Raw genomic sequence first — 12,521 nt, 5'->3', positions numbered from 1 at the left:
CATTTGTTATTTTAGTATTTAAATTTAGTTTGTCAATAGCAATATTTTATTTGTAAAAGTTTGCTAATAAGTAAAATCTTATGTGACAAGCCTGTTTATGTAACGAGTTATTTTCTTAGAGTAATCTTTGAGAGTGGCTCATATGTTAATCTTCAAAAAGATAAAATATGTTTAATAAAATTTAAACTGCAACAAATTCAAGTGCAAGACATCAAGATAGTACATAATGAAAAAATAAGAGTGGTAGCTAACATTATAAATAGGTAAACATTTAGCCTTACCTTTTTTATTGGCATTAATTAAATGTAATAACCTTTTATATAAATTAAGAGAAATTGATTCTAAATGATAATAGATAACCTTATGTGGTAATTAATTTTCTTATTTGTGTATGCAATAAAAAAATTCACTATTGCCAACAAATGCTTGAAATTTTATCATCATAAATTATTTTTAGCATGAGTCAGTTATTAAGATTCAATATTTTACTAGATCTTAGTAAAATAAGTAACCTTCTGACTTTTAGAACCTGAAATGATGAAATCATGCAGAATGTAAGATTCACAGAAAATAATGGCTGGAAAAAGGAGTGGATTTTTTTTCCTATTTAATGAATACTGAAAAACATGTTGCAAATAGTCTGTGTCTTTTGTTAACGTGTAAATCTCTCACATAAAACAAGGCTCTGTGTGTGTATGCTGGTGGGTAGTCATTGCCTTTTCTTGGGAGGAGCATCTGCATCCAAGTGCACAGTAGCACTGTTTTTATGTTTTTGTTTTTGTTTTTGTTTTTTTCATTTTATAGCATCTTCTCGTGCTAACTGGAGATTTTTGTGATGCACTCTGTGCAGGAAATGCCTAGTAGGAGTCCAGACATTTGCAAAGGGGATTTCTAGCCAGCTTATTGTTCACTATCTATGCTAGCGTTTGAGCTTTAATTTTATTAAGCTTAAATCCCCTCTGTACTGGTTTAAACCAATATTTGCCAGTTTTAAAACTGAAAGTATAACACATACAATCTGAAACATGTAATTTTAATGTATTTTGTTAAAGACTCCATGGATGGTTCAAAGTTGAAAGATGATAAAAATAAAAGTCAGCAAAATGTCTGCTTCAGGAAAAACATTTCAAGGTCACATTTATTTATGCTGTCGTTTCCATTAGAATCATTAACATAATGCATTTTAAATAATGTACTCTTCATTTAACAAAATTTCACATTATTGTTGAAAGAAAAAAAATACCTGAATTGAAAGGATTATATTTTTAGAGCTAACAAGTATTATATTTTCCAGAACTGTCAAGCAACGTAGCCTTTTATAATAAGCTGTAATAAGTTGCTAAAAAAAACAAAGAGCTCCTACATCATTTAAAACCCCAAAGAATGTGCTTCTCTGTAAAATACAGAGTAAGAACAAGGGTTTTACTATTATCAAAGGTACAAGCATGTCATAGGAGAGTAGGAACCAAGACTGGGTTGGAGGAGGGTAGGGAAGATAAAGAATGAATACGTGAAAAATAGAGAAGGTACATTATGGTTCCTTTGGCTTTTCTTTCCAATCTACTATAGGCACTTTTTACTAAACTATAGGATTTTATGAGTATTCAAAATCTTCTACTAATTACATACACTCTGATCAACCTATTAATGAATCTTCAATAATACAATCACTAAATTGACAAAGCAGCAAATTAACAAATTAATCACCTACTTTTGGTAAGGCATTTGCTGACTCTGATAACAAAGACCATACACTGACACAGAAGGCCGTATGCAAAGAGGAACTCTCAATAGTGTAGCATAAGCAAAACTTCCCAGAGTGATCACTTTGAAACAGACCACACATTTGGATTTTTTTTTTTTTATTGTGGTAAGAATCCTTAATGTGAGATCTATCCTCTTGACAAAATTTTAAGTGCACAATACAATGTTGTTAACTATAGGTACATGTAGTACAATGGATAGAGACTACACAACCTCACATTCACAATATCCACATACAATTCAAAATTATTCTATGTACAAAGAACTATAAAAATGCAACAAATTCTCATGGGAAAATATAATCAATAGATGCTAACTGTGAGATGTTGGAACTATCAACAGAAACTACTAAATAAGTTATTCTTTTATACAAGCAAAAAGAATTAAAAAATAAAATTCAGGAAAAATCAATTTTACAGTAATACTAAAAAGGTATTATAAATTGTTTTTCAATTATATGGTGATGGAAGGAAATTAAACTTTGGGTCATGAACATGACATAATATAGAATTGTACTCTTGAAACATAATTTTATTAACCAATGTTACCCCAGTAAATTTAATTAAAAAAATGTGATTTTAATACCTCAAAAAAATAAAAAATAAAATAGAGTCAGTCTGAAACTTGCTTCTTTTTAGGATGGGTAACATTTAAAATGACGGAGATTAATATCTTAAATTCAAGAATTCTGATTTATGTATGCAGATGACATCACCTTATGCTTATAGTAAGGGATTCAGAGTACTGTGGTCAAAAGGACTTCTTGGGGTAATGGAAATATTTTCTATTTTGATGGTTGTAGTTGTTACATAGATGTTTACTTTTGTTAGAATTCATAGAACTATACAGCTCAAATAAATCTGACAACAGCAGCAACAAAAAACAAAATGCCTATGAATATTTCTATCAAAAGACATCTAATACTTCTATATGGAAACTAAAATTCATTGCGAAGAGATAACAAAGAAGACCTAAATAATGGGAAGTTGCATCACATTCATGGATTAAAAGACTCAATGTTGGTAAAATGGCAATTATCCTGAAATGGCACTATATCAACATAATTCCTGTCTAAATTCCAGCAGTATTTTTTTGCATAGGTTGAAAGCTGATTCTAAAACATATGAAAATGCAAAGTATGTGCAATAACCAAAATAATTATATGTTATATATGTAATATATATGATAAATATATATAATAAAAATATATGTATTTAAAAATGAACACAATTGACTTGCTTGACCCGACTTCACGACTTACTATAAATCTACAGGAATCAAGACAGTTTGATATTGCTAAGAAGATAAATATATAAATCGATGACACGTATAGAGAGTCTGGAAATAGACCTACCCATATGTGGTTAATAGATTTTCAGCAAGGATGCCCAGGCAACTAAGAGGAGTAAAGAAAGCCTTTCAACTGATAATGCTGGGTTAACTAAATATCCATATGGAAAAAAAAAATAACATCCCTCAACACAATAAAAAATAACTTCAAGTGAATCAATGACCTAAGTGTAATAATTAAAACTATAGAAATTCTAAATAAAGTTGGAAAACCATCACACCCTTGAGGTGGGAAAAGTTTCTTCTATAGAACTTAAAAAGTAAAAAACATAAAAGGAAAATTGATAATTGGACTTTATTAAAATTAAAATATTTTGCTCTTTGAAAGATACCATAAGGAAATAAAAGGTAAGCAGTTAGAAAAGAATATTTACAACATAGATATGAGACAAAAGATTTGTCTCCAGAATATATGAATAACTTTATGGCTCAATCATAGAAAAAAAAAGTTCTCATGGACATGCAAATTAAAACCACAAATTGAGATAACACCACATTCCAATTAGCTGGACTAAAAATAAGAAGACAGGTCAAATCAAGTGTCATTGAAGCTGTTGTGCAACTGAAACTTTTACACATTGCCGGAAGGAATTTAAAATAGTTTATCATTTTGGAAGGCAGTTTGGAATTTTCTTAAAAAGTGAAGCATACACAAATCAAGTGATTTATCCAAGGCAAATGAAAAGACACGTCTACAAAAGACTTGTACATAAATAGTCTTAGCAGTTTTATTTGTAGTAGTCAAATATGCAAAATAACATAGATGCCTATCTTAGGAGAAAAAATAAACACATATTAGTATATTCATATAATGGAATATTAATAATATAAAGAAGTGAGCTATTGATGCATAGAATATTCTGAATGAGTCTCAAAATGATTATGCTGAGCTAACGAGGTTAGGTTAAAAAATATGCATACCGTATGATTTTTATTATATAATATTCTAGAAAATATATAGTGACTGAAAGCATATTAACAGTTGACCAAAGATGAGACAGGAGGGAGGAATGGAATACAAAGGGGCACAGAGAATTATTGAATCTTGATGAAAATGTTCATCGTCTTGATCGTGATGGTTTCTTTGATGTATAAACATTAAAGCTGATCAAATTATAGATTTTAAATATGTATACTTTATTGTACTTCAATTATACTTCAGTAAAGTTAGGGGATATAGAAAGATAGATGATAGGTTGATAAGAGAATGAGAGAAAGAGAGACAGAGATTGAGATTGAAACTGATTCTGTGGAGAATAGTAAACATTAAATGAGATGTAGTTTTTTCATCACGGGTTTTTTTTTTTTTTTTTTTTGGTCTGATAAGGATGCTAATATCTGTACCAAGAGGTATAACAAACAGATTCAAATAAGTTTTCTAGGAAAGTGGAGGAAAAAAATAACTGCTTTAAAGTCGAAGGAAGTCGAATTTACTTTCATCTGCAAAACTGATAGTTTCATGTTAGAAAGAGGCACTTGAGCTTGGTCTTTATGTTGGGTAGAATTTTGACAGATTTGTGTCGGGGAGCTGAGTATGAGTAGAGGGATCTCTGGATAAGGGGAAGTCAAAAACAAAGCTATAACATCACGTTTTGGTGTGTTACAGCATTGCAAGTTGTCCTTTAAAACTCAGGCACAGCATGCCTGTATTACCATTAAGAGAAACTGAGATCATCTCATAAATATTTGTTAAAAAATTCTGTGGCACGCCTGGTTTGGCAATGAAGGTTTTCTAATATTTCCTCTCAAAGCTGTGTTGTTGGAAGGATCAGCTGGTAAGAAAATGCTATGTGTAACTATTTGGAAATGTTATCAAGATTGTTGCATTGCTGGGAATGCAAGAAAGAATGGATATAAGGTTTAAAAGTAACTTGAAAAGATCTGGGAAATTAGATGTTAGGATGGACAGAGTTTGTTTGACAAGGAGAGGAAAGGTAAACCTCAAAATTTAATCTTGGATAACCTGGAAAATAGTAATGCTGTTGACAGAATCAGACATTTGAATTAAACATCTTGTTTGGTAAAGAGAAGTAGGTTTGGGACAGTAGAAGGAAGAAGATTTTGTAGTGTCTAATAGATACATAGCTTAGAAACTTGAGGGAAAAGTCAAAGCTGGGGGTATTTATTCAGTGATTTCTGTGTACATAGAAACTGTACTTGAAGGTGTGACTGAAACATGGAAAATATGTTTCATATGTGAGTTTAATCTTTTTCTGTCTTTTAAAATATGCTTCTTTTCCTTTAATTTTCAAAGTACTGGTAAGTAAGATTTTCCTAAGTACGAGAAAAGAGATATGATGGGAATTTTAGAGAAAACAACCTTACAGATTTCAACTAATTTTATTGAAAATAACATCCTATATTTCAAGATAGCTCAAGATTGTTTTGCTTTAAGGGTTCTCTCTGAATGGAATAACATCAGCCCCTTAGTTCAGATTCATCTGGTGTTACGTTGGTGTGGAGCTTAGAGTATTTAAAATATTCCTTGTGGCACATTCAGTGTTAGGTTTGTTAACAGCAGCAAAAATGACCTGTTGTCTCATAAAAACATCATCCTACCATCCTATTCTCATCATGACTGTGAAAGACAGAAATTGTTGGCTCTGTTGAGATATCTATAGGAAATTAAAATACATAAGCACCACTCTATGATATCTAGGTCATTTCAAAGTTAACCTACATAGGAAAAGAGAGTTTAAAGAAACCACTTGTAAATTCTTCCTCTGTTTGAGCCACATTGAGCAGAGGCTTAGCAGCTGAAGGGTGCGGACATTACTGTAACATTCTTAGAGCAGGACAGAGACAGATGGAATAGAACATACCTAGTAGGTTAACTACGACACAGACAATGCCTCACTCAATATAGAAACTATGTGCAAAAATTGAACAACATATCCTTTTATAAATGTGCTTGCTATCTTTAAAAGTATATTTTTGATGTAGTTTATATCAAAGAAATCGAAAAGGCTAAGCATTTAAAAATATTGTACAATATCTTGGATGAATATGTTTGTCTATTTCCACTGCAGTCCATATAATTCTTACAGAAAGAAAGAGGGTTGGGGGTGGAAATAGAATAAGAAAGTGACCTCAATGTTTTTTTTTTTTTAATAACAAAAGTATTTTAATACTCTTCAAATCATTACATTTTCATTAAGGTCTTCAGGGTATAGTAAAGATAGCTATACCCATCTGTAACTGACAGTCTGTAGGTCAGCCTCCAAGGACTTGAAACCATTTACAGATTTTAATGCTGCAATTTAATCTTCACTAGCCTAGATGGCATCACTATTCAAAGGGGAGTTCTAAACTTCAAAACAATTTTCTAGCTTACAAAGTGGCTATGATTATATAAAGACCGATTCGCTTATTTCTGCAGTCACATTATCACCGTCAAGCGGCTCGCTTAGTAGGATGGGCAGGAATACTGTTTTATCTTGACAAAATGTGTTACACATTGTAGGGGCAATCTTTCACCATTTCTACAAATAAAGAAATGTGCACAAATATAATAACCATATATTCTTATAATAACTACTGTGTATAAAATTAAGAAGATAAATTAGAAAGTTCTTCGTGAGCTTTTGAGCATTGTAAACCTAAAGGATTAAAAGTGAGTTATTAGTGCAAAGAACAAATGCCTGAGAGCCAAGAGCCTATGGTACTGTGTGGTTTGGGCAAACACCTATATCTCTCTGGGCTCTAATTTTCTTGTTTTCGGGTAAAGATTGTGGCTGCCTAAGAGCATTTTCAATCATAACATTTACAACACCAGTGATTCTATCACTTTATGTAATAAAGGTATAAAATGAGGTAAAGAGGATAAGTCAGCAATATTACTATTAAAGAATAGGATTTCTCCATTTTCATATACTTGCTGCCAGGGGTAGAGATAATACAATCAGCCCTACGATGGATTCCATGATTTATGTTTCCTCTCCATCGGCTCTTAGCCTACTTGTTCCCCTTTGATAGAGGCTTATTCTTGTTTCTTTTTTTTTTTTTTTCCAGAAAGATCCTTATACTTCTTAGCAATGAAAATGACCTAGGGAAATTCTTTAACAAATGAATTTTAGAAATTTTAGGATTATCTCTTTTATAGTTAAGTGTGAGTTCTGGGTCATTTTCTACAATGTCTCTGAGATAGGAATATAGCTTCATCCTTGGCCATTTCTACTATGACCTAGGAGAATATGTACCCCAGTCATCAGGACTATAGATTTTTAGGTCAAGTGAGCCTGCTACTCTCACTTTGTATATTGTAGAGTATGTCTTATATACTTTTATCTTTTCAAACTTGCAGAAATGATAAAAATCATAACTGTGAGCTTATGCAGAATTAGGAGAGAAAACTTTCTCAACTTTAGAATTGATGGAGAAGTGTGCCAGCACATCAAGGTCTTCAGTGTTGTTAGCTCTCAAGGTAGCATCCTGGTGACAGGCGAGAAAGCCAGAGAGAATGGAAAAGAGGGAGCTGTTTTATATATTTGGAGCAGACAGAAAGCAAAACGCTGGGCCACTTAAAAAAATAAATAATAGTTCAGAATGAAATATGGTCTCAATTTCTTTTTTACTCACAGTCTAAGGAAGGTGAAATATATATCTCATGAAAGTTGCAAAAATGGAAAAGAATGTACAGGTGATTAAACCAAAAAGGTCTTCATAGACTTTAAATCAAAGAACTTTAAATAGGTCCAACTATAACGAAATGGTCTTTTCAGGGAGTAAAAGTATGAAGTTGACCTCTTTGGGGGGGTGAACTGAATCAGATACTTGATGGTGAGCTGGAGTTAATCACTTTTAAAGTCCTTGCAAAAATTGGAACCTATTCCTAGATCCATCCTTGTTATTCTGGGGGGCAAAGATCCCAGCTAAAATGGATATTCTTGCTAATTAGCAGTTGAACAAATAAGACGTTTTGATGGCATTATCCTAACTAGTATTCAATTATGCTAAATTCTTTCCACTTGAAGAATTCAAGAATATCATTTACTGTGCCAATTATATAATATCCTATAGGATTTTAAAAATGCTCTTTTTGACTTATTATTATTGGGCCACTGTTAATCCATTTAGGTAAACTTAGAATGTATTTTAGCAAGTTTATGCACATTTAGCTATTGCAGTTGTTTGATTTTGTTCTGATTATTTTAATTACCATTGTAATTTGAAATATTACTAAATAGTATTGCAAAGAATTAGTTCTTAGGTATTTTCCTAAATAGAGAAGGTAATATTTATAGAATTATCTTTTTAAAATTTGTATTTATAATGTTAGATATGTTAAAATGCATGTAATATGTATGTAAGCTACGAAGCAAAATAATACAATGAACATGCATGAACCTACCAATAAGCTTAATAATTAGATATTACCATCTTTGTTGAATCTATTTATATCTTTATAATCTCTCTACCTTTTCTGTTTCTATCTACTATCACTACCATCCTACCTCCTCTTGGGGAAAAACACTATTCTAATATTTTTTATCTTCCCCTTACTTTATTTTTGCTTCTAAAAAGATAACAATTAGAATGCATACTATACGTTATATGTAACCTCATATAAAGGTACTAAAAAAAAGAGTAGTAGTCTAAATTATTCAAAAATGGAATACTATATGGTGAAAAAGAGATTGAGTATTTAAAATACCATGCATTGTAAATAATTTCTTTCCATATAAACATCAGGCTCCTGTAAAACAACAGCAACAACAACAACAAAAACACAAACACAACACACATTAGATTTTAAAAATTTAACTAAGGCCCAAAGTATAATCAGCCAAATTCCAATAATTTCTAAGATAGTTCATTCTATTTATCTGAATATGTTCTATATTCTTCAGCCTTGTGACTATTCTGTATGATCAGTATATGTACTACATTTCAAAATGTTTTCTTCATTTAAAAAAAAAATTGAAAAACATCTTAAGAAATAGACATATTAACCAATACTGAGCAATTTATCTAAATTGTGGGGAAGTGTATAATTACTTCCTTAGGGTAAGTAATCTCCAAGTGGGATTATTCTATCATAGGGAATATATGTGCAGTGTTTGGATACATATTACCTAATGACCTTCAGAAAAATGTAAGTAGCCTATCAACATGACATGCGAGCACCTGTTCAGCACTGGGCATTATCATTTATTCTAACCTAAGAACCTGTAAGCAAAGAGAGAACATTTTAAATTTGCATTTGTTTTCACTAGACACCTCGAATATACTTTAATATGTTTACTGACTATTCGTAAGTAATACTGTAGAAATTTCCTGTTTATGCATTTTGTCCATATTTCCATTGTTTTATCCAACTTTCTCTTAGTTTTCCTCTATTTTTGTGTATATATATATGTAAAAATTAATATTTTCTCATGAAATTTTATTCTATATCATAATCCAGTTGTCTAATAACATTTATGAATTGAGCTATTATATCTACATTTATTTAAAAATGACATTTTAATCAAACAATTCCCGTGGGTAGTTCAATCCGTATGTATTATTTTCTTATTGTTTATATTTAGAACCAGTTTGCTATCTATTTGGATTAACTATATTGTTTGGATTTTTATAAAAATCGACTACTTTCACAGATATGAGCAACATGTTATATAAGCAACATGGAATATTAAGACAATCATCTAGTTAGTTCAACCCAAAACAAAGCTTTTTAAAAAATATTCACACGATTGAAGGAAAAATTGATTTGAAATCCAGATATTATCACTTACTTATAAAATATATTATTCAAATTTGCAGATCCAGTGTTGAAACTCTTTTCATCATCAATTATGAAAACAAATTACAGTAATAATTATTATATTTGTTCAAGTTTCAGCCATATTAACAATTCCAGTTTTACAAATACCAGATTTAAAAATATATGTTGAAGAGTAGGAAGATGGCGATGATGTTTTTAAAGGCTGACTTTGTCAACAAATATCTGTAGAGAATCCCATATAGCCTTAAAAGTGAATTTTATCAACAGTGTATTTCTGTGCACAGAAGAATGAATCCTGAAAATAATACCTAACCTTTTAAAACAGTTGGCAGGAACAAAATGTACACAGATTTGGAAGGGAGAACGTTATTTCTACTTGTTATAAAATGTTCAGGTTAATAATTGCTTCCTAACTTCACAAAGATAAAGTGAAATTTAATATATTTAAAATTTTTTTTGTTATAATTTTTGTCATTAAGCATTCGTACTTGCTAATTGAAGCAGAAACTAGAGTTAAATCAATTATATGGATAACTCAAGCAAAAAAATTCTCAATTAAGCTGAGTTGCAATTATCTATCTCTTTTAAAAAATAAAATCATGTTTCTTTGCTTATATATTTATAAAAAAATATTAACATCTCTAAATTTTCATTTAACTCTTGTCCATTGAAGCAAGAGATGTGAAGAAACTAAAATTTTTAGCTGACGCAGAACAGAGAAGACAGTCTTAAAAGAAACTACTTCAAAGAAATTAAATAGAGGATGTATTTGAAAGGGTTTGAGGGACAGAGGCTCTCTCTCCTAGGACAATTAGCAGAATTTGGCGGATAAACCGCAAAATGTTGTGCTTAAACACTTTGTCATGCAGTTTGCCTCACAAGAGCATGTTGGTTGCTGTGTATAGGATCATGTCCACCGTAAAATGTGTGAACGGTTAATTCTTAATAACTTAGTTTTAACTTAGGACTAAATGGAATTATCTATAGGGGCCCGAAGGGGCTTCGTTCTCATCTAGTTCTCTCTCCTTTTTTTCCATCTGGTGGGTGTGTCGAGCATTGGAAGGTGGGGAAGGAACCAGGGAAGGTGGTGTGGTGTAGGGAGAGGTCTCTGCCATTGTCAGGAAGGAAGGGAGTGTGCTTGAGCAGTGAGTGCTCCCAGCTGAGACCTCTACACTGTCTCCCTTTATTTATTAATGGACTGACACAAGGCACATCATAAATTCTGTTGGTTTTAGCTTTGGCATCTAAGTAAAGCTTATTGTAACTGATTTCTAAGATGAAATGATAAATGCCATATCTCATATTATTGGACTCACTCAGTTCTGTGTGAGTCCAATAATAAATAAATTTTATTTTATCTTAGTCTGAAAGAGACTATAATAAATGGAAAACACAAAACAATATTACTGTGAGGGATATGAGTTCTTAGAAAATAATTAAGGTTAATGTTAATTAAATCAGTGAAAGAACTCTAAATCAACTTTATCATCCATCCACGATCATTCTGCATTCTGTCTTGATTAGGAAAATTAATATTTGCTTATCGATAATATTGAGGTTTGTATGGTTCTAAGAATGGTATTCTCTCCATTTAGTCCCCAGTCCCAAATATAACTTTTAATATAACACAGCAAATATATTCTTTTCCAGGTAATAACTGTGTCTCTTCTTATTGATTTATCATATTGACCTGTAGTGTAACAGGCAGTTTTATCTATTTGGTATTGAATTAGATAAAAAAATCACTCAGTTAGCACTCCCCTCACCACTAATGTGTCCTTGCATGCACATATATACTCCAGCACTCTAGTGTCCTAGCAGTGGGTTTGTCTCCTATTCCATGCATGGAAGAAGGTATTTTGCGACTGAAGATGAAGAAGGAAAGTTAGAACTTGATAATGTTGAGTTATGGGTAGGTAATTAAGGAAACCAGGAGGAAGGAAGGGAGAAGAGAAGAATAAATTATTTGGAAAGCATTTGGTCTTCCCTTGACCCTTTAAAAAGTAGTGGCAGAGATATTTGTGAAAGTCTGAAGTTGTTCTTTGTGTGTGTGTGTGCGTAAAATATGGCACAGAGGTTGTTCTTCTCACCTACTTCTGAGCAGAACCCAACTCAACTGAACATTAAAATGATGATTCGCATGAGGAGTACACCAATATCATTCTCTTGACAAAGGCACCAGCATTTCAGTTGGGGGCAATGCCATGAAACTGTACACAGCTTACAGGGGTTTTGAGCAGGAGTAGAAAAAGAATTTGAAATTAAAAGTGCAGTTCCATGTACATTAGCACCCACAAAATGAAATACTTAGATGTAATTCTAACAAAATATGTACGAGACCTAGATGAAGAAAACTACAAATGTCTGATGAACTGTGTGAGGAAGACTGAAGTTTGTAGTGATGAAAAATATCACTTGTGTCATTTACTTCATACACACAAAACTGTATTAACCATTAAATATTTAATAAACTGAATCTGTGTATCCAGCACTTTTCAGTGTATTATGTTCTTAATAAACTCCATATTATTTTATATAGATAAATGTTCTACTACAGAAGAAGTTTGAAATCCAGGCACTACTGTAGATCATTATAGAATGTCAAAGAAGTGAGGAATACCATAATATTGGAATACGTAACAAAATCATTTATTTTTACTATTTCTTTAATTTTGGCTAC

The sequence above is a fragment of the Pteropus vampyrus genome, unplaced genomic scaffold, assembly GCF_000151845.1.
Source record: "Pteropus vampyrus isolate Shadow unplaced genomic scaffold, Pvam_2.0 Scaffold53, whole genome shotgun sequence".
NCBI lineage: Eukaryota > Metazoa > Chordata > Mammalia > Chiroptera > Pteropodidae > Pteropus > Pteropus vampyrus.
The sequence above is the reverse complement of the archived record's forward strand: the minus strand, read 5'-3'. Positions refer to the sequence as shown.